Source organism: Anas platyrhynchos, chromosome 21, assembly GCF_047663525.1.
Source record: "Anas platyrhynchos isolate ZD024472 breed Pekin duck chromosome 21, IASCAAS_PekinDuck_T2T, whole genome shotgun sequence".
In the NCBI taxonomy this organism is placed as follows: Eukaryota; Metazoa; Chordata; class Aves; order Anseriformes; family Anatidae; genus Anas; species Anas platyrhynchos.
In genome coordinates, this window is record NC_092607.1 from 18,443,666 (window position 1) to 18,467,767 (window position 24,102).

The following is a 24,102-nucleotide window of genomic DNA, read 5'->3' on the forward strand; positions in this document are numbered from 1 at the left end:
GGCCCCAGGAACGGCAGCCACTGCCCCCAAAGCCCTAGAGCACAGCAGGCGCTCCCTGTGCCGGGTTCAGCACGGGTGCTGCAAGTGCTTGCACTGCCTGTTACACACAGCTCTGCTAACCCCCACCAATCCCCCCACTCCCTGGACCTTCCCACCACTCCCCTCGGGATCCTGCTTGCTGCAGTCACACACACAACACCTAGCACAGGTTCCAAAGAGAGCAGTCAGGGGCGTTTCCCTCCCACTTCCCAGAGAGGAGTTCTCCCCCATCTCAAAAATCCCCAGCCAGCTCCAGCAGCCTCTAACACCAGAGCAACAACTCAGCCCCACCTGCCTCCACATCCCTCTGTCAGTTCAATGCAGTCCTAAAGCCTGAGCATACAGCAGCTCAGGGAGCACCCATCAGCACCAGCACAGCTGGCTGTTGTTGGTATAACACACATGCATTGGCATAGAGCAAAACACATGCAGCGCACACTGCTGCTGCTGCCACCCTGCCAAGCACCGTGTATCTCTGATCCAATGGGAGAGAGAAGGCTGATCCCAAAGGATGATTCAGGGAATCACAGGCCAGGCACTCTTTCCTGTGAACCTGACAAACTGCCTGAAGTACTAACAAAAAAGCAAAACAAAGCACTTGAGCTCTCAGCTATGACAAGGCACAACTACTCTTTGCATAGCAAAGCTGTGTGGCTAGGACCCACTGATTTGCTGCAGAAAGGAAAGGAAACACAAGATATCTGTTCAGGTTCTCAGAGGCTGGTGGAGCAGAATCACTAGCAGAGGCTGCAGAAGAATCAGTTCTCAAGGGCTGAGTGCAGACAAAACCAAGAGGGTAAACACAAAAACAAACACCCACTAAAAAAAAAAAAAAAAAAAAAAAAAAAAAAAAAAAAAGACATGTCCCATTGCCACAAGCCCGAATCTGACAAAGATTGAAAGTGAAAAACAAGCAATGAGTTCAATCATGATCTGCCAGAAAATGCCAAGGGGGCCCATGTAGGAAGCAAAATCCATAAAAGACAGGAGATTATATACTAGCCAAGGCTATTGCAAGAAACTTGTGAAGGACAGCAATGAGCCAGGGGACTGGCCAAACAGCAACTGACAGCAAGTGCCAAATTGGCATTGGCGTTATCACCCAAGTGTAGCTGAAAGAAAGGGAGTACAAGGAGACACCATCCCTAGCTGTGCAAGACAAGGTGACATTGCTGATCCTGCAATGCCTGCCTGTAGCACTGGACATCAACTCAGCCACCACACTTCCTGCACATCCCTTCCCTAGGCATGCCACCAAAGGCAGAAAGGGCATCAGAAATCCTTTGCCTCCACAGACCAAGGAGGAGTGGTGGAAGCTACAGGGAAAACATCTGCAGCCACTGGCAGCATCTCTGTGACAGCTGCTGGAGTGGACTACGTTCCACCATGGGCAGAAAGCTTCAGAGGTCAGCACAGGTCTTTGACTTTAGGATTTGGATCTTAGCCACATCTGAAATTTATCCCCAACAAATGACCTGTACAGAGTCAGAGCTTGCATTCCCATCTTTTATGACCCACTGCACTTCATGAGGAGCCAGCAGTGCTCCCATACAACATGGCAAAGAACAGACACAAACCTCTATTGCCACCACCAGAGCTGATCTCCCAAGCACAGTCCAAAGACATGTAGAAACCACCTTCACTTCCCTCACCTCAGGCGAGAGTGCTTTCTGTCAGCATCACTACACCCCACTTACTGCCACTTCTTCAGCACCTGTAAGCCAGCAGAAGTGATGAGAAAGTAACAGTGCAAGCACTGGACTGCCTGAAGCAGGGTGAGTGGAATCAAGGCTGACAGCCCAGACAAGTGGGCATCTGGATAGGAGTTAAAGGACAGATTAAAATAAAAGACACAGAATGGAATTCTTAGACTTTGAAAAATGTGGAAGGAATTGGGTTCTTTTAATCAAATGTTTGGCAGATGTATGAATTATTTATCACTCAATACTGTGTGCTTAAATGGAAAATTGAAGATGTTCACAGCTTTCTTGTCTGCAACTTTCTACCTCCCCTGCAAGTCTCCCCAAATTCCTATGGTGAATAACAAGTGGGTATTATTGAGCCAGAAGGGTTCAAAGCAACTTCCTTCAATTTACTGCTTGGGGTCCGAGGTCAGGCTCAGACTCAATACTCTGGTTAAATAAAACTATGGCAGGTACCCATCACTCTTGGGAAGGTCTTGCTGCTCAGCATTCTTCTTCCCTATATATTTTCATGCTTTTGGTAATTTTGTCCCTGAAAAACTCTGTCTTTATGATAGATGTGATCTCTCTTTCTAGTGTGTATGAGACAAGGGAAGTCTCTTCCTTCAGCAGCATGTTGCCCTTTCTAAGATAAGACCATGGTCATCATAGCATCCACATTGAAGTCAGGAAGTCACAGGGAGAGAACAAGGGCAGTGAAAAGCAGAACAAGGCTTGGGGGATTTGCACCACAGGTCTCACACCTGCGCCTTTAACAGTGCTTTCTGACAGTAAAACAGGACAATTAAGTCATACACAGCCTAAATCAGAAGCAGACACTGACGTTCTGTTGCTGGTACCTCCGGCCAAAAGCAGCCTGTGAAGATGCAAGGGACTTCCTCAGCACCTCAGGACACGCTCTGCAGCAGTAAACAGCTGTCAGGAAGGTGGAAGAATGAGAGTAATTAGTCTCTTCAACGCCAATTTCAGCCTGATCTTTCACACTTAAGAAAACTGTTCTAATGCTTCTCTTATTTTCAGAGGAGCTCATTAAATAAGAATTAGAAACAAGATAGTAGAACAGATAAGAAAATTGTTTCTGCAACAATAACTTGCCAAAATCCACTGCTCTGCAGCTGCACTCCTCAGCGTCCTGATCTACCAGACCTGCCCCTGGAACTTCCACGCTCGGCTGGGCTGACAGCACCACACCACCATGGGTCACTCCAAACCGCGCTGTCATTGCCATCAAACCACCACCACCTGAGCAGTGCTGTCTTGCCTAAACAAAGGCTTTGCTTATATGTTGAAGAGGCAGCTCTAGGCCTAAACTTTTTTTTTCTCTCCAGAAATTAATGATAAACCACAATGGGGAAAGAGAAGGAATCTTAGTACCACAGAAGTTCAGGAACCTGAAGCTGAGCATTGTTCAGTGTTATACCCCAAACAGGAAGCAAATATGTTTTGTTAAGACACAGCATTGCTCAGAAAAATCCACCGCAGTTAGCAGATAACCCTGGTAGCTGAGTCTAATACATGAGAAGCACATATTAGCTATCAGGACTGGAAAAGTAAATCTGAGAGTTGGCTTCTCCAAGGAGGAGGAGGAGTTCCAGTGGGAACTGAGCCACCACAGTTGCCCACCACAGACCAGCTGGAGCCCTCTGAGATCCTCAGGTTGCACTTCAAGCGGAATCAGGCCAGTAACAAGGTGTTCCCAACAAGGGCCACGAGAGCCTCACAGACTCCAAAGGGGCTCTGAGTTGCCACCCAGGACTCATTCAAAGCAAAGCCCACCTCACCCTCAAAAACACAGCTAGAAGAAATTTGACCCTCTTGTTGGAGACCTACAAGCTGGAGCAAATGGGCCAGGTCTCTAAGTAGGCAATCCTCACAACACACTGCTCACCGGTAAATAAAGGCTTTCTCCAATCTGTGACAGACTAAAAGGTTACTACCTCCGTGTAAGCAACATACAGACAACAGCAATAGGCTAAATTTTGCATTTAATCATTAATGATAGATGTATTATTTACTTGGAATCATTGCTTCATTCTCTTAATTACAACACCACTACCAGCTTCTGAGGATGTGCACCACTTGGAGTAAGACCCTTTCCAGAGTACCATCAGCTGCAGGGTAAGTGCTATTTCACTTCCCCAGGAAAAAGAGGCAAGGTTAGCCAAAGGCTGTTCACTGCCATGCAGATACCACAAGGTCACGTACACTCTGGATGGATGACATTTGGCACTCCTGCATGCTGCCAAATGTTCGGAGGGAGCTAGTAAAACCACCTAGTGGCCCCCAAAAGCTCACTTGCCAGATTTAGAAAAGACTGACCCAGCTCCCTCTTGTATTCCACTCCCCACCCCAGCCCTGCTTGCACCCATAACTCCACTTCTCTGCTGCAAGAAGATGGAAACATCAGGAGGTTATGCCAAATCCATTGGCCAGGTCAGCACTGGCCCAGCATTCACGCAGCCCTAGCATCCTAGAGAAGAGAGAGTGCGTGGGAACCGGCCTGCCCAACACTGCCACAGCCCTGGACTTTTCCTCTCCTCTCTTCCAGGCACACAGACAAAGGCAGAGGTGCCCCAATATCACCACTGCGAAAACAACTGCAGGCAACAAACAGAAATGACAAAAGTCCTTTCCCTGGAGAAACCAGTCCCACAGGCATGAGGCTGAGTCAGGAAGGAAAACATGGTCACGCTACAGACACACACACAAAATAAATAAACAAAAAATTCACACTAATGCAAAACCAGAAGCTTTTAGCATCCTGTCCAGTAAAATCAAATTTTTATATCCTTCCATGCCCAATAAATTCTGTTCACAAAGAACAAGGGGAAAAAAAAAAAAAGGAAATAAAAGCCTTGATAAATGCTGGAAGAGCAGGGAGCTCACACTGACTCCCAGCCCAGCGTAGCTCCTGGATAATCTAGGCAATAGTTTATTTTTCTCTCCCGTATCATTTTCCCAGCTTGATCTCTACTGTCGCAGTATGATGGTTTCACCCCATTAGCCTTGCTTAAAAAAGTGATCCCAGGACTGTGAGTGTTATTGCCCACATAAATCAGGAGGCTTTGAATACGGAGCACCTTTAAATAAACAGCTGATGGAAGTGAAGTTCCGGGATCATTATTAATAGCTTTTCATTTCTGTGTCCGCTGTGCTGTGACATTCTTTCCCAGCAGAAAGCTTCCGCTTCCTATCCCCAGTACATCTGATCCCATGAGTCCTCCAGTCAGAATGAATGACTGTACCTTTTTGTTAATTGCATAGCCCGTTCCACAAACTGAATACTAATATTAACTAGCAAGAGAAGGAGAGTTCACAGAGCGGGAGCAAGAGGACAGTTTGAAGACAGGCACACCAGCCCCACTGCCTTTCCCTGCACATAGGGTGAGAACTGCTCAGCCTCTTGCTTCCCCCTAAGCAAGGGAAGATCCTGGTGCTTCCAAAACACACCAGTAAACCCCACAACAGGTTACAAGAGCCCACTCCATTTCCAGATAGTCTGCCTGGGGAGCATGCCCTACCTACACTGGCAGGAACACTAAGGTTCCCCTGCTCCACCACACTTTGCACGTGCCCCTCCAAACAGAATGACACCTTTTGCTCTCCTCATTGCATGCAGCTCCTGGCCAAGGCCAAAGGGACACAGACCCATGGAGAGGCAGCCACTCCAGAACAGCCCTGTCAGCACTTCCAGGTACAAAGACTTCACCTTTACAGACCCACCAGTCTTTTTCCACCAGCATGCCTTGTCTAGCGAGGAATCACTCTCCTCCCTCCGCCCTCAGCAGTTAGGGGGCTCTCAGACAGCTGCAGTCAGGTGCACAGCAGCACAGAGCTGATGGGAGTTCTAATTGCCACAGACAGATCTAAGGTCAGCAACAGCAACTGGAGAAAGGCAAATCACCAGCTCCCTTCTCACAGGTTGATGAGCCTGGGATGGACTAGAGACCTCATCAAGAGGTCTTGGCCACCTGCTCTGGAAGCAGCCTGCTTTGCTGTCTGCTGCCAGCACTGGCATACATGCTCCTACTCCAGATTCCTGAAACCTTCAGGCCTAGGACCCATGCAGAGTTACCAATGCCACTACATCAGCAAGTGACATCATGGCCCAGGCCCTGTGGTTCGGAAGGGAGACCAAGTTTCTCATTTGAAGAGTGTTCAGGCTGGCTGAGCCACTTGCCCAAAGAAAGGAGAAGAGTGACGTGCTGTTTCCTGATTTCAGAGTTGTTTCCTAGCTTAAGTCTAAATCATTGATATATCATGATGGACTAGCTGAGCAGAGCCATTACTTCTGAGAAATCAACAGGAATACCTTGGGTTTCTGGTTATGATTCAGCAAAACAGATACAGCACTAGCCTTCCCTCTGCAAGGAACTCTGACAACTTTGTCAGGTGAAAAATAAAATTTGATTCCTCCTACACTCTTTCCAGTATTGTATTTGCAGACTGTAAACCAACATCCAGCAGTCACATAGGACGTTTCTGTAGAGGAAGTATAGTGGGCACCACATATACAAAACAAGACAGCCACAGTGTGTCACTAGAAATGCTGCTTTCCGTCTGCCAGACCTCAGCATCCCATTGAAGTATCAGCTCTTAGCAGAGGCCAAATGTGCAAATTGCAATTGAAAAGGTGAACATTTCTGAAAGCTCAACACATGTGAACACAGCAGATTAGAACAGAATCCACAAGTAGCTTCAGTTTTATGTCACTACCAAACCAACGTTGCAACGAGAAAGGAACAAAATGGAAGCTCTGGGAACAACTGCTCTGCTCAGTACAAGCGATAAAGGGAGATTAATTGGCCAATTCATCAAACAGGCATAAGGGTTCAGTGCTTTAATGTTGAACTCCATCAAACAGGAGACCTGCATCTTCACTTCTGACATTCCAGGATGGACACAGGACACGGCGTGGGGTTTTGCACAGGTCGAATTTCACAATCAAACCCTTTGCCTCTGACAGTCCTGGCAACAGTGAGACTATGGGAATCTGCTCTCTCCAGCACACAGGCTTTGAAGGGTCTTTCCTGATGTGTCTGCACAAAGCAGGGACCTTGAGGCCTTGTATGTAGGTTCTAATGTTATTATTATCAAAAGAAATAAAGAAGGACATGGTGAGGTGAGAAGCAGCAAAGCAGCCCAGGGAACAAAGGGAGAAAGAGAAAGACATTACAGTAGCAATGGGGAAGACAGAAAAGCAAATGGACAAAGTGCATGTGAAAGAATAGAGCCAAGGAGAAATATGCATACACGTGAACAGGCAGGATCGTGTTGGAACACGTGAGTATACATGCGCTCAGGAGGGGGCACAGAAACCCACGTGGGCAGATGCAGTCATTTGCGTTCTGAGTCCTTCAGACCTACTGCACATTAGTAGCCTTGCACCGCTTCAGCAAGGGTCCTCCCCTGGAGCTGGTGGTAGAGTTTCCCCCTCTCTCCCCCCCGTGCATATACAGGACTCCTGTAACCCACTTTGCCCCATCCAACACACATCCCAGTAGCCACCCTGTACCAGTGACAGTAAAAATCTTCACAGCCAAAACCAGGAAAAGCTCACCAGGCGTGCCTATGCCCTCCCCAGAGCAGTGACATGCTTGAAAGGGGGAGAACTACCAGCATGCGTGTATGCAGACATTCCTGCTTGCCCACATGCAGACTTGGCTTTCTCTGGCTTTGTTATTCTCACACACTGTTTGCATCCTGCTGTCCTTATCATTACATCACAGACCCTTGCTCTCTCTCTCCCCCCTTACTACCTTAGCTGTTTCACTTCCTCCTCTTTCTCCACACTCCTCTTTAGCTTGTTTGATGACAGTCATGGTAGAAATCATGCACAAAGCCCCCAAGCTCCTAGTTTGTGCCTAAACAGGAATAGGGACACACAGAGCCCAGCACCTCCAACACAAGCAGTCAGATGCAAAAGTACTGAAATCCTGAATTGCATTCCCAGCCTCCTCACTGGCAGGGCAGCAAGAGAAGCTGGAAAGTCCTTGACTCTGTGTTGTTGCAAAGCAGTGCTTACAAAGAGCATCAGTGTGCTATCACCACTGTTTTCATCAAAAACCCAAAACACAGCATCCTTTGAGTCTCCTTTGAGTAAGAAAATTAACTCCATCACAGCCAAAACCATGATACACCCCTACACCAGCCATGCAGCGCTACTCTCCTGCATGCACAGGAGAATAGTAGTCCCCAAACCGCCATCACTCCTAACACAAGGGGAGGTAAGCATCAAATTCTGCAAAAGCTGGCTGAAGTCAACTAGGAGCACTACAACACAGAAAAACGTGTTTGTGTTCTCCTCTCCAAATAACAACCCTGCTCAGGTTGCTGAGCTGGCAGCAGCCTCAGACGGAGTTTTGGGAATCCAAAGCCAGAGTCCAGACAAAAGGCATTCTGCTCCATGGAGGACTTGGGAGCTGTACATATCTCCTGCCACCCTTCCCTCCCATCAGATCTCATGGTGAATTGACACCAATATTCACACCTGAACGTGAAGTAGCTGTGATTCAAGAATAAAGCAACTAGTCACAGCTGCCTTGAGCAGCACCGATACTACACTTTCAAGAGGTTCAGGACTGAAACAGATACAAACGCTAGATCTGTCCAGTCCTCAGCTCCCTATGGTGGGGCACACCAAAAACACAAGTCATTTTCCTCATCTTGGTGCATAGAGAGACAGACAGACCTCAAAAACAGAAACATAAAACTTTACAAACTTATCACTTTACCCAACAGATAGTAAAGGAGAAAGAAAAACTATCATTACTTTTTCTAAATACACTTGGGGGGCACCAGATAGGGAAAAAAAAGAAAAAAAAAAAGAAGAAAAAAAGATGAGTCTTAGTACCGTCCTTTGAGCACTCACAAGGAAAATGCACGTACTGCCTTGTGGAAGCCAGGACGAGGCAGCACACCCCACACCTGCTTAAGCCCAACTCTGCTATGCTTTAAAACAAAGGCCCTCCAGCCTAGTTCTTCACAGTCCCTCCCTCTCATTTCTATTTTGCAGCAGACAGCTTTTAACAACCAGGACAGTGCATTAAACAGAAAGCAGCAGCCATGTCACAGTATGAATTTGCAACTGTTCTTGTACAGTGCTTTGAGCCTCTCAGCCTCTCAGTCCTGTAGTCAGAGCTTGCATCTGTTGTGGAGCAGCTCAGCACCACCAGCTCATCCAGCTGTAGTCACCTCCCAGTGTAGTACCCACTACCCATATCTGTACTTCACCAAAATGCATGGGCACTCTGGATGAAAAACCAGGTCCAGCTTGAACTGATGGTTCCAGCATTCTTCGCAGTCAGACATGAGTCCCCCCATTCCACGAAGATGTTAACAGCTTTTTGAAATTCCATAAATGCTCACCTGTGGTTGCTACCCCACTTGAGAATGGTTCAGTGCTTGCATTTCACTTCACACCTTGATCACTTTGTGGTACCAAGGAAGGAAGCAGCATTGTCTGCCAGCACAGCATCCAGGACTAGGCAGCATTAACCATGATGTCAGACTTCACAACACCAGATCCAGCTCATAAACTTTTGTCTGCCTTTGCTAAACCCTTGCCAAGTCCTGGGCAAGGCAAAGAAAGGCTTCGTCTACTCCTGCAGGGTCAGCCACAAGTCCCTGGTGGCTCCCAGTTGCAGCCCTAGTGCAGGAGGTGTTTGTGGCTTGCCTACAGCACATCCAGCTGACCCAAGTACCAGCATCAATGCCATCCGTACCTGCCATAAGGGCTGTTTATGCCTTGCACAGCCCCCAGAAACTATGCCAGATCAAACCTGCCCAAAGGTTTACCTGATCCAAACTCAGGTGGCGACACGGAGGGGAGAGATTTGGGGACGGCACGGTCACTTCCCAGCCTCAGCAAACCTAGCTGAGCCATTGTCCAGTGGAGGATCCTGCTCCTAATCTCGTCTCTCGCAGCACCTTTCAAATTAATTCGTTAATTGGTGTGTCAGGCTGTGCATATGAAAGGAGGATGCATGGCTCCCTCTGCCGGCACGCGGCGCCCCGCGCCCTCCCTTCCCCAAAAGCCGAGGAAGCGCCGGCCCGGGCCCCGATCGCCTCCAGCCACCGGCCCGGCAGCGCCTCGGGGGTCCCAGCCGCGGCTCCGGGAAGGCTCCGGCTCCCTGCCTTCGGGCTGTGCTACTGGAGCTGGACTTCTGTCCTGGAAACAGCGTGCACCAGGGGAGCAGCCGAGGAGGGCCCCTGCAAAGGGGCGTTCAGCTGACTTGTAGAAGTTTGAGCAGGGACGGAACTTCCTAAGGGCTCTGCTGATGCTCAGCTATTCCTACCTGCCTGCTATCAAAAGGTTCTGCCATATTTCACAAGTGTGAAGCTGGCCAACCTCTGAGAGTTGGCAACATCTAGCTCCTGAAGGAACCACTAACCTGTATGTCCTTGACTTCCAGACTCCAGCAATGGGAGAGAAGCCCTCTCCCACACACACAGCAGTCACCGATAGCCGTGCGTCTTTCCAAGACCATCACAAGGGGGAAGAGAAAGTATTGTCACACTTCAAAAAAGGAATAGTAAAAATCCAAAAGAATCCAAAGCCAAGGGTAACGCTAGAGTTTGGTTGCTGAGGATGACGGGGTGGTAGTGACCTGTATCAGAATATAAATCTAATTTGCTCACACATGCCCAACTCAAAGCGTGCCTCTCTAAAAAGGACAACAAGGTGCTGAGAGGAGGAGGTGCTCAGTTTAGGAGCCACCTTTAATGACAAGGATTACTGGAGAAACAGCATTTTGGGGATTTCAGATTCCAGGAAGCAGATGCAGCATGAGCAGAGGGAGATAATCCCAGTGTGACAGAGATGCAAGGAAGTAGGACCAGGAAAGGCTGCGCAGCAACCCCAGGCACACAGAAACCACGTGTTGGACCCTGTGAATCCCCATCACAGGGAAACCCCCCCCATAACCATACCCATAGCCAAAAGAAGTGGACAGAACAAGGGCCTGGCCCAGGACTCCCAGCACCTTTTCTGTCCTGTGATGGTTAGGCCATGAGGGTTTCTATGACTCTGGCGCAGCCAAACCCTCAGCTGTCCCTTCCAGACCCTGGCCAATGTGGTGACTCAGTCCCAAAGGAGATGTCTCAGGAGCCTGCTGCCCCCAAACCTGCCAACTGATAGCAAGAGCCTCTGCCCTGCTCACAGCCCACCAGCAACCTGCCAGCAAGCAGGCAGCCAGGGGAATCCAGGCTCTTCTGGGAAGGCAGAAGGGAGGCACTGAGGGGACAGGAGGGAACAGACACAGGATACTTCTCCCCCACAAAAAACCTAACTGCAGGACTTTGCAGGTGGGCACAGGGACCTCAGAGCTCGCATCAGCTGGGGCCTGCCTGTGCCCAGCTCCTGAAAGCAAAGCCACAAGGAAGGGCAGCAGGGGACAAGAAAGGACTGGGGACAGATAGGGCTCCCACAGAAGCCATGCTGAGCTCCCAGGTGCTGCAGCACAGAGCACCACAGGTCAGGGCTTTCCCTGTTGCCCATCACATAGGGGAAGGGCCACATCCTGTGAGGTGGCAGGTGCAGTTGGCCAGGCAGAATGAGCCTCTCCTGCTGTGCTGAGACCAGGACTGTATCACACATTCCTGCTCTAACTCAGTCTTGCAGTCAAAATCTCAAGGAAATGGTAGTTTTCTAAAGCAGTGTTTAAATCCTATACTTGCTCATGCAGCTGCTATTTCCAAATGTCCCACATCCTCGACTTGCAGGGTATATATACCTTTCCATTTCCATGCACACACCACTGTGTATCTGTGCCCCTTTTTGTGCATGGGCTTCTGCTAAAAGGAGTTTGCTGCTTTTGAGACTCTCTATTTATTGCCCAGGATGTTTCTATGGAGACTCCCATCATTGGCTGCAAAAGGCTTCTGGCCATCAGCAGCTTCAGGTGAGGGCCTCAAGCTTCACATCACCTCGGTTGTTATTGCTATCAGCTACAGCTAGTTAGGAAAAAATTAACAAAACCTCACCTGATGTAGCAATGGTGAGTGATGTAATGTTGTGAGTAAAGAGGAGTGGTCCTGCATTTGTTTTCCTTCATTGTTCTCTGGAGTACTGTAGCAGGGAAGAGCAGAAAAGAGGGATAGGGGTGTCTGGACAAAAGGGAGCTGGACAAACAGTTCTGCTTTTGTGATTCCTTGAAGTATTTCCTAGTCAGCAAGTTTTGCACAACTGCTGTAGCCTTGGAGCACAGGGCCACTTCACCCTGTACAATGGCTGGCCCTGGCACACTGCTCCCCAAGCCAGGGCCAGCATGTTCTCAGTTCTGTTCAGTGAGCACCTGGCTAAATGCTTCTACAGAGCAGCCGCAGACTTGTGGCTGTTGCTGACAAGCACCAGGCCCAGCATCACCTCCATCGTACCCACAGCTTCCTTCCATTATCAGCCAGTCAGTGCCAGATTCAGCATGGGGGACAGGCAAGGCTGTTCCCCATATGTACAGCAGACCCTGCACACAACAGTTTGACAATAGTGCTAATAGGCACTTTGCCCAGAATATCAGTCCTGCAGTGTGTGAACTAAACCACAGGTCTCTTACAAGTGATCCCAAATTAGAAGGTGAAGTACAGAGTACAGTCAAAACTAAATGAGCTCTACTGGGCTTATTTTCCTCATCTCCTTGCTGGCACTGCCACAGCCAATGTGAGGGGCAAGAACATGAGTAAAAGCAGGGCAGGATTAAGGGGCACAGCATGCAGAGAGAGAGTGAGGACACAAGGGCAGATTTCTCACAGGCAAAAGAAGCAGGGCAGGACTGTGAATCCAGAGAAGTGCTGTCTCTTTCTGAAAAAATGTCATTAGCTTTAAATGAATCTTATAGCCTTCACTCGTGCTTAGTGAGCTATCCTAAAATCGGGCACCCAGGAGAAAGGAGATTCTTTCTGGAAAGCACCTTGATTTTCAGCACTGCTAGTAGGTTTAGCAGTAGTGATCCAGTCCAAATCTAGCCCTTGGATTGCAGTGCGGATGGACCAGCTTTGGGCAGGCTGCCTTTCCTGTGCAGCCAGGGCTGAGCTATCCCAGTTTCAGGAGGGAAAATGCAGGGGCCACACTTTAGCAGGGTCTGTCCTCCAATTTTTGTTCAAAGAAGCCTTATAAGATCTCTGGTGAAGACTGCCTGACAGCACCAGGGCTGCCTCTCTCCCCATCTGATACCACTGTGCTCACGCACTACCACAGCAGCTCTCCATACTACCATGAGGCAGAGGGGCACCGGCAGAGCAGGCACTCCAAAACCTGAGGTTTGGAGATAAAAGCCGAGCCCAATCCACTGAGGCACAGGCAGCCTCAGACCAACCTTTGCACTCTGAACAGCCTCCTCATGCTCCCACCTTCCAGTAGTGTCACCTGTCCTGGTTTGACTTACATGCACTTCCACAGTTAAAGAGAGAACCTACACCCTCTGCAGGCATCCCAGCCAGCCATGTGGGATTGGCAAAGGCAAATCTTGCTGAAAAAACATCCAGACATTGCACCACAGAACGCACAAAAAAGTGCCATCCAACAGCCCTTCTCCAACAGGATAACACAGAAGTATCTCCTCTCAACCACAGCAGGAAGGAAGGAAAGAAGGAAGGGAGGAAGGGAGGGAGGGAGGGAGGGATGGTAACATCCCTCCTTGTCAGTCACCCTTCTCTGTAATGGACATGCCACGGAATAAAGTGGTGGTAGAGACAAAAGTGATCCCGGGAACAGCAAGGTGCTCTACACCATGTCCACCTACTACCTCAGACAAGGAATCTTCTTGGGGCTCACACCCACCAAATTTCTACATGCAAATTTACAAAAAAGAAGATCATTCAAAATGGGCTGTGCCTCAGGACATATGTGGACTTATCTGCAGAGAAGCATCATTCCTTGTAAACCTAAATACAGTTGCATAACCACATGGTTAAAAGATATTGACACATTCATACATGGTTGTATTCTACATACAAATCCTGCTTAGTGACCTGATGGCAAAAGAAAACAAGCATCACCACACTATTTCTTCTTCAATATGTTTCACTTTAGTCTTCAAATATGGGCTTTCAGAATATAAAAATAATTATTTGAAAATTATGTAATTATATTTCAAAGGAATAATGTCAGATTGAATCCATCTAAAGTTCAGTTTTGTTTCAAAGCTTTTATGAACAATCTAATCCTTCTAATAAAATAAAGTCCATGGGTAGCAAAAGGGATTGCAAACAAACATTCTCCCACTGTCTTTGTAACCAAATTTAGCTACCATGGGCTAGTGCTGAAGAACATGAAAGTAAAAATTGCTAGGAAAAAAGCCTGATACCTTAATATCATTGTAAAAGTGAAAGGAAAAAAAAATCTCATAAGACAGCATACACAAAATATAGAGCAAATTATGCCCCCATTCTTAGGATCCTTACACACGAGCAAGGAACTATGGCTTTTTAGGTGTTACTACATTTTAATTCATGAAAATATCATGCTATTTCATAAAGAGCTAGGAAAAATAGAATTTTACATTATTTTTAACTTAACAAGTCTTTTTTTTTTTCTTTTTTTTCTGGAGACCTGATAGCTTCTTTTTAAAAAGAGTTTTAAAATTGACCTTGTTTCAGTAGCCACTTGTCTGTTCTAGGTATGAAATCACTGTATCATATCATAAGGTGTCAATGCACCAAAAAGCAAAGTTTTTTTTTTTTTTTTTTTCTTTTGACAGGAACAAAGCTGGTTCTTTTTTTGCCTATGAAACACAGCACATACCATTTTCTTTCATAAGCCCACCAAGTTCGATGTTTTGTTATTCAGCAATCAGCATTTCACAGAGTCCAAGTCTTACTTACTCTAACCCCCCCACACCTCACTGGAGCAGAGAGATGTACGCAATACAGAAGACAGTATAGAATCTGGGCCAGCTTATTCAGATTTTAGTAGACTCTACCCTGTGCTACTCTCAGGGTCCTGTCAACATTTTCAGGGATTTCATCAATGAACGGCAGAACCACCTTTTGGCCTTGAACACAAGTAAACACAGTATCAATACACAAAAACCGTTTCAGACTCTTGTTACCATTTTCCCCTGCTATGTGATACCCAAAGCCAGAGAAGCAATTTATTCTCAGCCTTTGAAAACTGATGTGCCAGGATCATGATCTCCAACCCTGATAAGTGTTCACTGCACATACTCCTTACCCAGTGCTCATGAAAAAAGGTGGCCAGCATTCACCAGCCTTGTAAGGGAAAACCTAGCAAAGCCTGGTCTCTGAGCTGGGCAAAAGATCTGCCAGTGCAGAGTCTGCAGGCTTCAGCCATTGTCTGAAACTTATGTCCTCTGAAGGGATAGAAACAGGTCCCAAAGTAACAGTCGTCACCCAAGATTTCCTTGGCGGCATGCAAGACTATAGTACCGACTGTTGTTGGAACATATGGTATTTTAACAGCATAGTACTGAGCCAGCAGCAGGGACAGAGGGAAGCACATCTCATTCCTCAAGCCATGCAAACAAGCCCCGGAGAACCAGAGCTTTGGTGGAGCCATTCTTCTTAGCCTTCTCAGGTCCAAAGCCTTCCCTGAGATGCATTGTGCTGTCTTAGGAAGTTATGTCTGAACTCTGAGCCTGCCTCTCCTTGCTGCTATCTACACCATCATCCCTGTAACTGGTATTGTTCATGCATAAAATGAGGTTAGACGAAAAGACAGCACAGATTTCCCCAGATTGTACAACTGAATGTTACAGATGTCAGAAATCAAACAAAAGGAGAACGGAGGCATCTACTCCATCTTTCCTTCCCCTGCTGGCACAGAGAGTGACTGTGGGAGCCTGGCTGCCACAGGATGTGCTCCTAGGACGCTCGGCAAGAAGCATTTAGTGCTGACAGCTCTGGGCCTGGGTGAAATGCTGTGGAGGAACAGACGTGGCTGCAGCGCTTGCCCCCAGAAGGCCTGTGCACAACCATTTGGGAACCATTTAAATTAGGAAAGTGCCAGTTTTAGCACAGTTATTTTTAGTTTGTTGTTAGGAAAAAAAAAAAAAAAAAAGGGGCTCCGCAAAGAAAGGTGTTACCCTGCCTGCTAAAAGGACTTGGGCAGGACTCCTCAAGCATCTCAGCTGCACGTTCACACACATCTCCGAGCAAAGCCTCTGTGGAAACTAGCAGGGAGGGCTCCGTCTCACTAAGAAAAAATGTGGAGATCGTTCTTGGGTAGGAAGGAGCCCAGAGAGGCCGTTTGCAGATACCACCGGTTTAGAAAAAAAGAGCCGCAGCGCTTTAAGCTCCCGAGCCCTTTATCGAAAGGTATGCTGAGCCATGCAGCTGACGGAGCTGGTGCCAGAGCCGCGGGTACCACGCGTTAACCACCCCGGCAGGGATGCCCCAGGGCGCGTCAGATGCGCGGCTTCGCCCGCCCTCCGAACCGGAGCCAACGCTGCCGTCCCAGCGCGAGTCCCGGGGCAGCCCCGGGGTGCGGAGCCGTGCGGCCCGAGGTGGCGGACCCCTGGCCGCAGCCCGCGGTCCCGGGCCGCCGGGGGCAGGGCCGAGCCCGCACTCACCTGCGGGGAGCGCCCGCCGCAGCCCCGCCGAGCGGCACCAAAGTTTGCGGCGCGGCGAGGGACGGGGAAGTTGGGCGCCCCCGCGGTGCCCGCCCCGCCGCCCGCCGAGCCCCGCCGCCCGCGCCCGCTCTTACCTGGGGCGGCGGCCGCGGCGGCCCCCCCGCGCGGGGCGCCCGGCCTCCCGCGGCATCCTGCACGGCGGCGGCGGCGGCGGCGGCGCGTCCCCCCGGCACGGAGCGGCTCCCCGGCAGCCCCGCGCGGAGCGGAGCGCAGCCTCGGCTCCGCGGGCAGCACGGAGCCCCGACCCGCGGCGGCGGCGAGCGGAGCCGGCTGCTGGCACCGGGCGGGCACGGCGCGAGGCGGGGCGCGGGCGGCGGGGTGTGTGGCGGGGGATGCATGTGCGGCGAGAGCCGCCTTCCTCCCCCTCGCCTCCCTCGCTCCTTCCTTCCCTCCTTCCCCGCCAGCCCTGCCCAGCCCAGCCTCTGCTGGAGACTCTGAGAATGCAGCGCCCGGGTCCCCGCCCGGGACCGGCCCCGGGGTCCCGCCCCGAGGACCAGCGCGCTCCTCGCCTCGGGAACCTGCCCCGGCTGCCCCAAAGACCCACCCCCGCCCTCGGGGCCGGCCATTTCCCGGCCCTGGGGACCAGCCGCTCCCCCCCCTTCCCCCGCTCCCCCCCCCCCCCCCACGGGCTGCCTCGACCCTCGGGAGGGCTGGGGGACGCCGCCCGGACCGCGCGCCCGTGCCCCCACCCTGCGGCTCCGGCAGCCCTGGGACCTTAGCCGCGGGCACCCGCATTGCCTCCGCCGACCCCAGTGCTGTGCCTGCCGGTGGCATCGAGAGTGACTGGGGCCGTCCCCCGGGGCACGGGGCTGACTTTGCCTCCCCGGGCTCCAGCCAGGCCCCACCGCGCTCCAACGCCTGGCAGCGCTTGCGTCTGAGAACACACAAACTCGGTGCACGGGACCATAGCAGTGAACTGGGGCACCAGGGCGTCCAGCAGGTCAGGGTAACCCCAGCCCACGCTTCCCCAGTCCTTGAACGAGGCCAGATCCCTACGGCCCAGCGGCAGCTTGGAGGGGTGCTCTGACAGGGGCTCTTCTAGGGATGGAGCTGGCAAATTCCCCCCTGACGTGTACCTGGGCAGCCCTGGCAGCTGGCGTCCTCAGCACCTACCTTACATCTCAGGTGCCCCTTTCAGAGTCCTGCCCAAAGGGTGGCAGGCAGCACCCAGGCTCAGCAGCACTCTGGAGTCATGAGGGGTAAGAATATCTGCACTGCCCAGTGCCTGCAGTGGGAACCCGTGTGCCAGCAGGATCCACAGTGGGGTGCCAAGTTTATAGGCCACTCTGGGCGTTATTAGGACAGGTAGAAAGTGGAAGCAGGTGAAAAGATCAAGGCTGGTGAGACTGCAATATCATTTTTGGACTGATAAATCTGCTCATACAAGTCAGGGTTAAGCCACAATTCAGGCAAACAGCCCCCAGTGGGACTTTTTTCAGTCTCCACTGTCCAGAGCCTCACATCTTATCTGAAGAAAATGCTCTCTTGCTTTCACATGAACTGCTGGTACTAGGCCTTGAAGTTTGGAGCAGCAGAGAATAGAATGCCCTTTTGCTCCATGTGTGCAGTGCCTTAAACAAGGCAGATGAATCCTGTGCTTGGCCAATAGGTGCAAGACACCATGGTAACCCAGCTGCAGTGTCCTACCCACTTACCACCTGGGTACGTATGGTGCTTCCTGCAGAGGCAGGTGATCTGCAGGTCAGGGAGAGGTGGATGGTAAGCAAAAGACAGAGGTTTATAATCACAGAACGAATCCCGGAGTGACTTCTCCTTTGCAGGACCAAGAGATGAGCAGGGCACAGATCCAGCAGCAGGCTCAGGCAGATGTCTTCCAGCCCTCTTGGTCTGGCTGGCACAAAGCTTCCAATCCTCATTCTGTTGCATGATTCCCACCCTCAAAGGCCAATGGGGCCCTAAAAGAAGAGCTAGGAAATGCTCCTTGCCAGACCCTTCAGACAGGGAAACATCTAGAAATGTTCTGAATCCCTGTGTGAGTATGAGAAACCTTCCAGTTGCCAGCATTGCTGCCAACGCAAATCTCACTTGTGCCTGATGCTCTTACAGGGAAAGAAGCAAAGGCTGGAGTGCAGCTCCTCCACTGGTAGCACTGTCTGCAGACAGAGACCTTGCTCAATGTTGGTGTAGCCCTAGGACAGCTGCTGGGCTCTTGTGTCAGCATTGGCACAGTCACTGGCAACATCCAGATCTTTTCGCTGGGACAGCCCCTCACAGTGCAGCTGCAGCCCAGATGGAGTTCAGCCCACCTAGCAGAAAGCATCCAATTAGCTGGTGTTATACTGGGTGGTGACGGTTCCAGCACTTGTCTACATTTGTGCCCTTTTTCAATCTGCTTTTGCTGAGACCTCTTTGCCCCAGAGCTAGGGAATCTTTGTCTCTACTGCCATCACCCCCCCTCCTGTGTCACGGCTGCTCCATGCCCTCTTGCTGCTGTCCTGCAGGTTGCCGATAAGCCCAGACAGCACTGTAACAAGGCATGTTATGACAGTCATTCTGTAAGAACTGAAGCCAGCAATGCTTCAGAGTATGCTCAGAAGCACAGTGGGGAAGGGATGACGGAGGATGCAAGGCAGGAGAACGCGGGCCACCCATGACATGATCACTCCCTTTGGGAATGTGGCTCCCATTATGTATGAACAGTGAACACAGCTCCCACAGCTCTGTCCCACAGCCTCTTGCAAACATCAGCATGTTGCTTTCATGTCATGTCTTGCATTTTCTGTGAGGCATGGATGGATTGGTTATCCTTTGACTTTGCTGGCTTCTCCTTTATCTCCATGGCAATTTAGTCCCCATCTGGCTTCTCCTTTCCTCTTATTCCCATCATTGCTTTATCCCAGCATTCAAATAGCTCTTTTGTATGTCTTAGCTCTCCTGTATCTGCAGCATTCTTCCCTTATTCTGACGTACTCTCCCCATCTCATTGAGCTCCAGGCTCCTTTGCTTTGTTCTCTCCCTATCCTCTCAATTTCTTTCTGTTAGTGACTTGTTCCTTTTCTATCTCCCATGTTGTGATTTGTCTTCTCTGCTCTTTACCTTTCACTCATCATTTCTCCTTATCTCTTTTTGCTCTTTCCTCTTCTTTTTTCCCAGCCTTTGCCCTCCTTCTCCCCCCCCCCCCCCATGCCTTTTTCTGTAGGAGCTAAAAGTTAAAAGCTTTTCCAACTTGATCCTGAGCAGCGTTCCTTGGTGCTTTCATCTCCACAGCAGATTTGTGAAACTGCTCAGACTGAAAAGCCATGACATGAACTAAAGAAATATCAGGAAAAAAAAAAAATCAAATCAAAACAAACAAAAACAAACAAACAAACAAAAACATACAAGGATTCCCAACATAGAACAGAAATTTGCCTTTTCCATTAAAATCTTCCTGGATGACTACCACCGAGGTTCCCTCTTCTGTCCCTGTAAACACAACACAAAAGCAGTTTACTGAAATTTCCTCTTCTTGGCCTCATTCCTCCCTGTTGAGTTTGGTGTTGGGAGGGGCAGAGACAGGGTTACCAAGACCTTCCCATCACTTTCTGCCAAAAAGTGGTAGCCATGACCAACATGTTCTCCCTCCTAGCAGCTCTAACCACATCTGTCATTCCTGCTGTGTCAGCAAATGCTGGCCAGAGGGAAGAGTAGATCTCATCAGGGAAGACGCTCTGGCTATTTATTGTCCAGGTCTGCTCCCTGCTCCTCCTCTACATGAAGATGGCAGAGGCCGAGTGAACGCCCAGCTGATGTGTCACCCAATCCACCCAGCTGCACAGAGAAGTTCTTACTCCTTTCTCATGTGTTCTGTGCAGGGTCCAGAACTGTTTGGGGCAGACAGTGACTTCAGGAAAAATTCAGGGAGCAAGTGCTCTCAAGCCACTGCTCTCTTGGTGCTTGTGTGCAGACTGTGCTTTGCAGGGTTCATGTTTGAGTGGGGAAGGACAGTCAATCCTACCTGTGACAAGTGGCAGGGAATTCCAAAGTTACCAGTATGGATCTATGCTCTGTCACACAAAACAAGTCAAAATGCTGTCTGCTTACATGGAAATTTGTTGCTGAGAAGCACATGAATTCTGGCTATTCTCACAACCCCATGAGGGATTAATCTTGCTAAATCCTCCTACTTCTTCCCTATTGGAGAAGCAGATTCAGCACAGGACAGGCTCTGTGACTCACCTCTATTTTGGCAGAGCCAGCTCCCATTAATCTAACTCCCTGTCTAATGTCCACATCTGGGTGGCAGGCAATCCATCTCCAGTCCAGCTCTCTGTCCAGGACCCAGCTCCCCTGTCAGTCACAGCCCACCTAACACTGGATGCCCTGCAGAGCTTCTCCCTAGTGGGATGGGGCAGGCTGCAGCCCATTGCACAGGATGACAGCAGGGGACAGAATCTGGGAGGGACATGTCCTTGCTAGGCAAAGCGAAATCAGGCTGTGGTGAGAGCTGGGCTCAGCATCTGCACAGCAGGCCATTTCTCATTCTCAGACCTCACCTGACACCATCTCACAGGAACAAACAGAGATTCAGAAACTCAGTCCCACCAGTCTGGCTCTTCACAGGGTGGAGGATTCAGTCTTCTGCCCTCCAAGTTCAGCCTGAACTTTTTTTGGGTGGTCCTTAGGGGACCCAGGAGTTGGACTCGATGATCCTTGTGGGTCACTTCCAACTAAGGGTGTTCTATGAACATTGGGTGTTAGTACTGGCAGGGAAGGCATTGCTCCCCAGGCTGCAGCTCAAGATGAAGGCCATGAAGTCCCTCTGTTAGATTCCCTGCAGAGGGTCCGTGAGTGCTCACATTTGTTCCTGCTGTGCTTAGCAGCTATCTTCTGCAAAGCACTGCATCGCACTGCCTGTCTCTTGGGGACAGTGATGCCACATTACACACCCAGATTGCCTCCTGCCTTTCCCCAGACACTGCCCTAGTACAGGTTTAGAAGGATTGACTCCACAGGCTGGTTGCTCCCCATGACTAGGGGCCTTTCTGCATACTAGGGCGAGGCCTCTGCACACCCAAAAAGGCACAGGAATCCCGTGACTCCTGCTGGAGATGGTGGAAAGAGCTGAAGGCAGCAATTCTGTGTTCACACAGGTTGAGCCTCTCCTTAGCATACCACAGAACATGCCCTACATTTGGCCAGAGCCAACATAACATGGTTGGGATGGACACAGACCAACACTGCCTAGGTCTTCTGGGCACACACTGGCTGGCCAAAGCCCCCAGTCTATTGCCCAGAGCCAGTTCTCATATACCACTCTACTTCTGCTAGGCAAGTGGCACTGCCTTGCTTAGGCTCATTAGTGCTGCTTCCAGTCTTTTTTTTGGGAGCATTTCTACTGTCCCACACAGTTGAGCACTGTGTCACCAATGCCTGGCAGCTCTCCTCCATCTTTATTCTCCCCAAGTACTGTGTCATTTGCAGACTCCACGGTGTCAGCCTTGTGATTAAATTCCAATGCCTTTATGAATAATTTGTTGCGCAATTATAAAGCAAATATTTAATTGAACTTTATGTAAAATTGCTTCTGCCTCTGAGCACTGAACCACTGGTTTTGGGTAGGGAGTTATGCGACTTCACATCATGCACCAGGAGCCTAGTGAAGAGCCCACAGGCAAATTGGCAGACATCCTCCCCTGCACAGCCCCCGTGGCTGCGTGCAGACGGTTGGCCCGAGCCTCTCCCAGCTGAGCCAGTGGGCAGGAATGTGCAGGGGATGGCTCTGCTCTGGCCCCAGGGACTGCAGCAGGTGCACCAGCCACAAGGCTTCAGCAAAGGTTCCTTCCCTTGGCAGTGTGTCCTTGGGCACAAGCAGGAGAATGTGTCTTCCTCAGCTGAGTTGCAGCAGCAGGAAAAACCACCTGGGGCACGCCCACAGCTGTCAGCTGTTGTGTGACCAGGATGACTTGGAAGAACCCAGCATGAAGTACTTTACTGTAGGAAACATCTCTGTGACAAGCTGGCAGTCAGGTTTCAGAACAAGGATGAGGACAGACACAAAGAGACTTGATTTCCTTCTCTCCAGTCCTTTTCCTTCCAGGCTAAAACTGGATTATGCAGATGGAAAATTTGCACCGCAGCTGACTCTGCAAGGGAGGGAATGCTTTTGCTCAGTAGACACCTCTGAATAACACTGGCCATCGGTCTGAATTTATAATAAGATGTTTGTCACCAGGGTGGCAATCCTGGGAGCGGCTCCTCAGCCCACACTAGGACCAGCGCTCTGCGCAGCAATATTCTCTGTACCATGACATCATCTGCAGGCCTGGCTGGAAAAGTTGGAATGGAAGGGTCTGGACACAGCTCAGACTGGCCATGTTTTTGCCTCTGTGGGGAAAAACATCTATATCAGCAAAACCAACGGAACTGGACAAAATCCTAATTTACTACGGTCTGTAAAAGAAGCTGAAGTGCCTATTTCCAGTGAGGCGAATTTGAAATCGAAAGAGGAAAACGAGTGCATTGAAGATATCAGAAGCTCCTCTCCAAGTGCATATCTGGTGCAGGTAATTGCTAACTGACCTGGAGGGGCTCTTGAAATAGACCTTATGCAGCAGAGTCTGCTGCACAGAGCAACTCCAGGACCAGGGACTGGCATGCACACACGGCACCCCCAACTGAGAGGCTGGTGTGAAAGGACAAGCCATACTGCCGTGGGGGTCTAGCAGGGGAACACCCAGGGCCTGGGGCCGGGGACATGTTGTGGAAGAGGACAACAATGGTCCTGTGTAGCCCACCCCTGTAAGTACACCAACCCTAGGCAGTCTGCACAAGTAGAAGGAGGGGACTGGTCAACTGTTTGACACTGGAAACCATTCTTTACAGAGGGGCAGGCCTTTTTACAGCGAGGGAGGAAAGAGGGCTTGGAGCCTGGCTTCAATCCCAGCCTGTAGAGGCTGTGTTGACACACTGGTGAGGGGGATGTGCAGTCTGCTCAGCTGAGCTCAGCAGCTGAGGCAGTGGGTCTGGACCAGGAGGTGGGAGCTTGTCCATGCTCCAGTGTTGAAGGGGGCAGAAACACCCTGTACACTGGTGACAGCGGTGCATGGCATTCGCTTCTATGCACAAACCACAGTCAAAAGTAGCAGTTCCCTGTGTGAGCCCAGGAATATCCCCTTCCCCAATGGCACTTTCTTGCCTCCCAGTTCAGCTTGGGCAGTGCCTATGCTCAGCTTGATGACAGTCCCTGTTTGCTTTGCTTTTATGGCTACAGATGAAGCAGCACAACTTACCCTTTGGCTCCCTGCCACATGCTCCCTGCTGCCAGCTCACCCCAGGACCAGGTCCATTAGCTGCTGCCTTTGGCAGCTCCCATTGCTGCACAGCCCTTGTTACTTTTCACTCTTAGGTGTTAAAGGTTCCTTTCAAGACACACCCCTCTCCTTCCTCTGCAATCCAGGCATTTCTTTAATAAATAGCACTTGTGCTGGTTCTGTGACGTCTATTTGGCTTCAAGCTTTCATCTCTGTCACTACTTGTGCCCAGCATGAAGTGCTGTCACTCAGACTATAAAAATTAATGGTTGGAGCAGTTACTTGTATCAGTGACTCAGCATTTGCCCTGTTGGTCCAGTACCAGACTGCAGAATGAAGAAAGCCCAATAGCAAGAGTTTGGACCTTCTAGTGGGCAGGCAGACAACATGACTGAGATGTGATCTGGGGAGGGGGATGCACTGCTGTGGGGTGTGCTCATACAATATCCTTTTGCAGGCAGCACAGGCACTCTATTCCAAGTTGTGCTTGCTCCTGAGATTTACAGCTGGATGCACAGCTCA

At 50.2% G+C, this 24,102-nt stretch overlaps 1 protein-coding gene across 2 annotated transcripts in view; it reads right to left on the reverse strand.

Annotated features, from left to right (window-relative positions):
- The window catches only part of SLC35C2 (solute carrier family 35 member C2), a 66,983-nt gene that overhangs the window by 7,886 nt on the left and 34,995 nt on the right, over nt 1-24,102 (reverse strand). The window contains exon 10 of one of the 2 annotated variants that reach the window (XR_011804360.1): nt 20,257-22,654. The exons of the other annotated variant lie outside the window; for it this stretch is intronic. The gene's annotated coding sequence lies outside the window, so the exon portion shown is untranslated. Of the gene's footprint in view, nt 1-20,256; nt 22,655-24,102 lie in introns of those variants that run through there. 2 annotated transcript variants of the gene reach the window in all.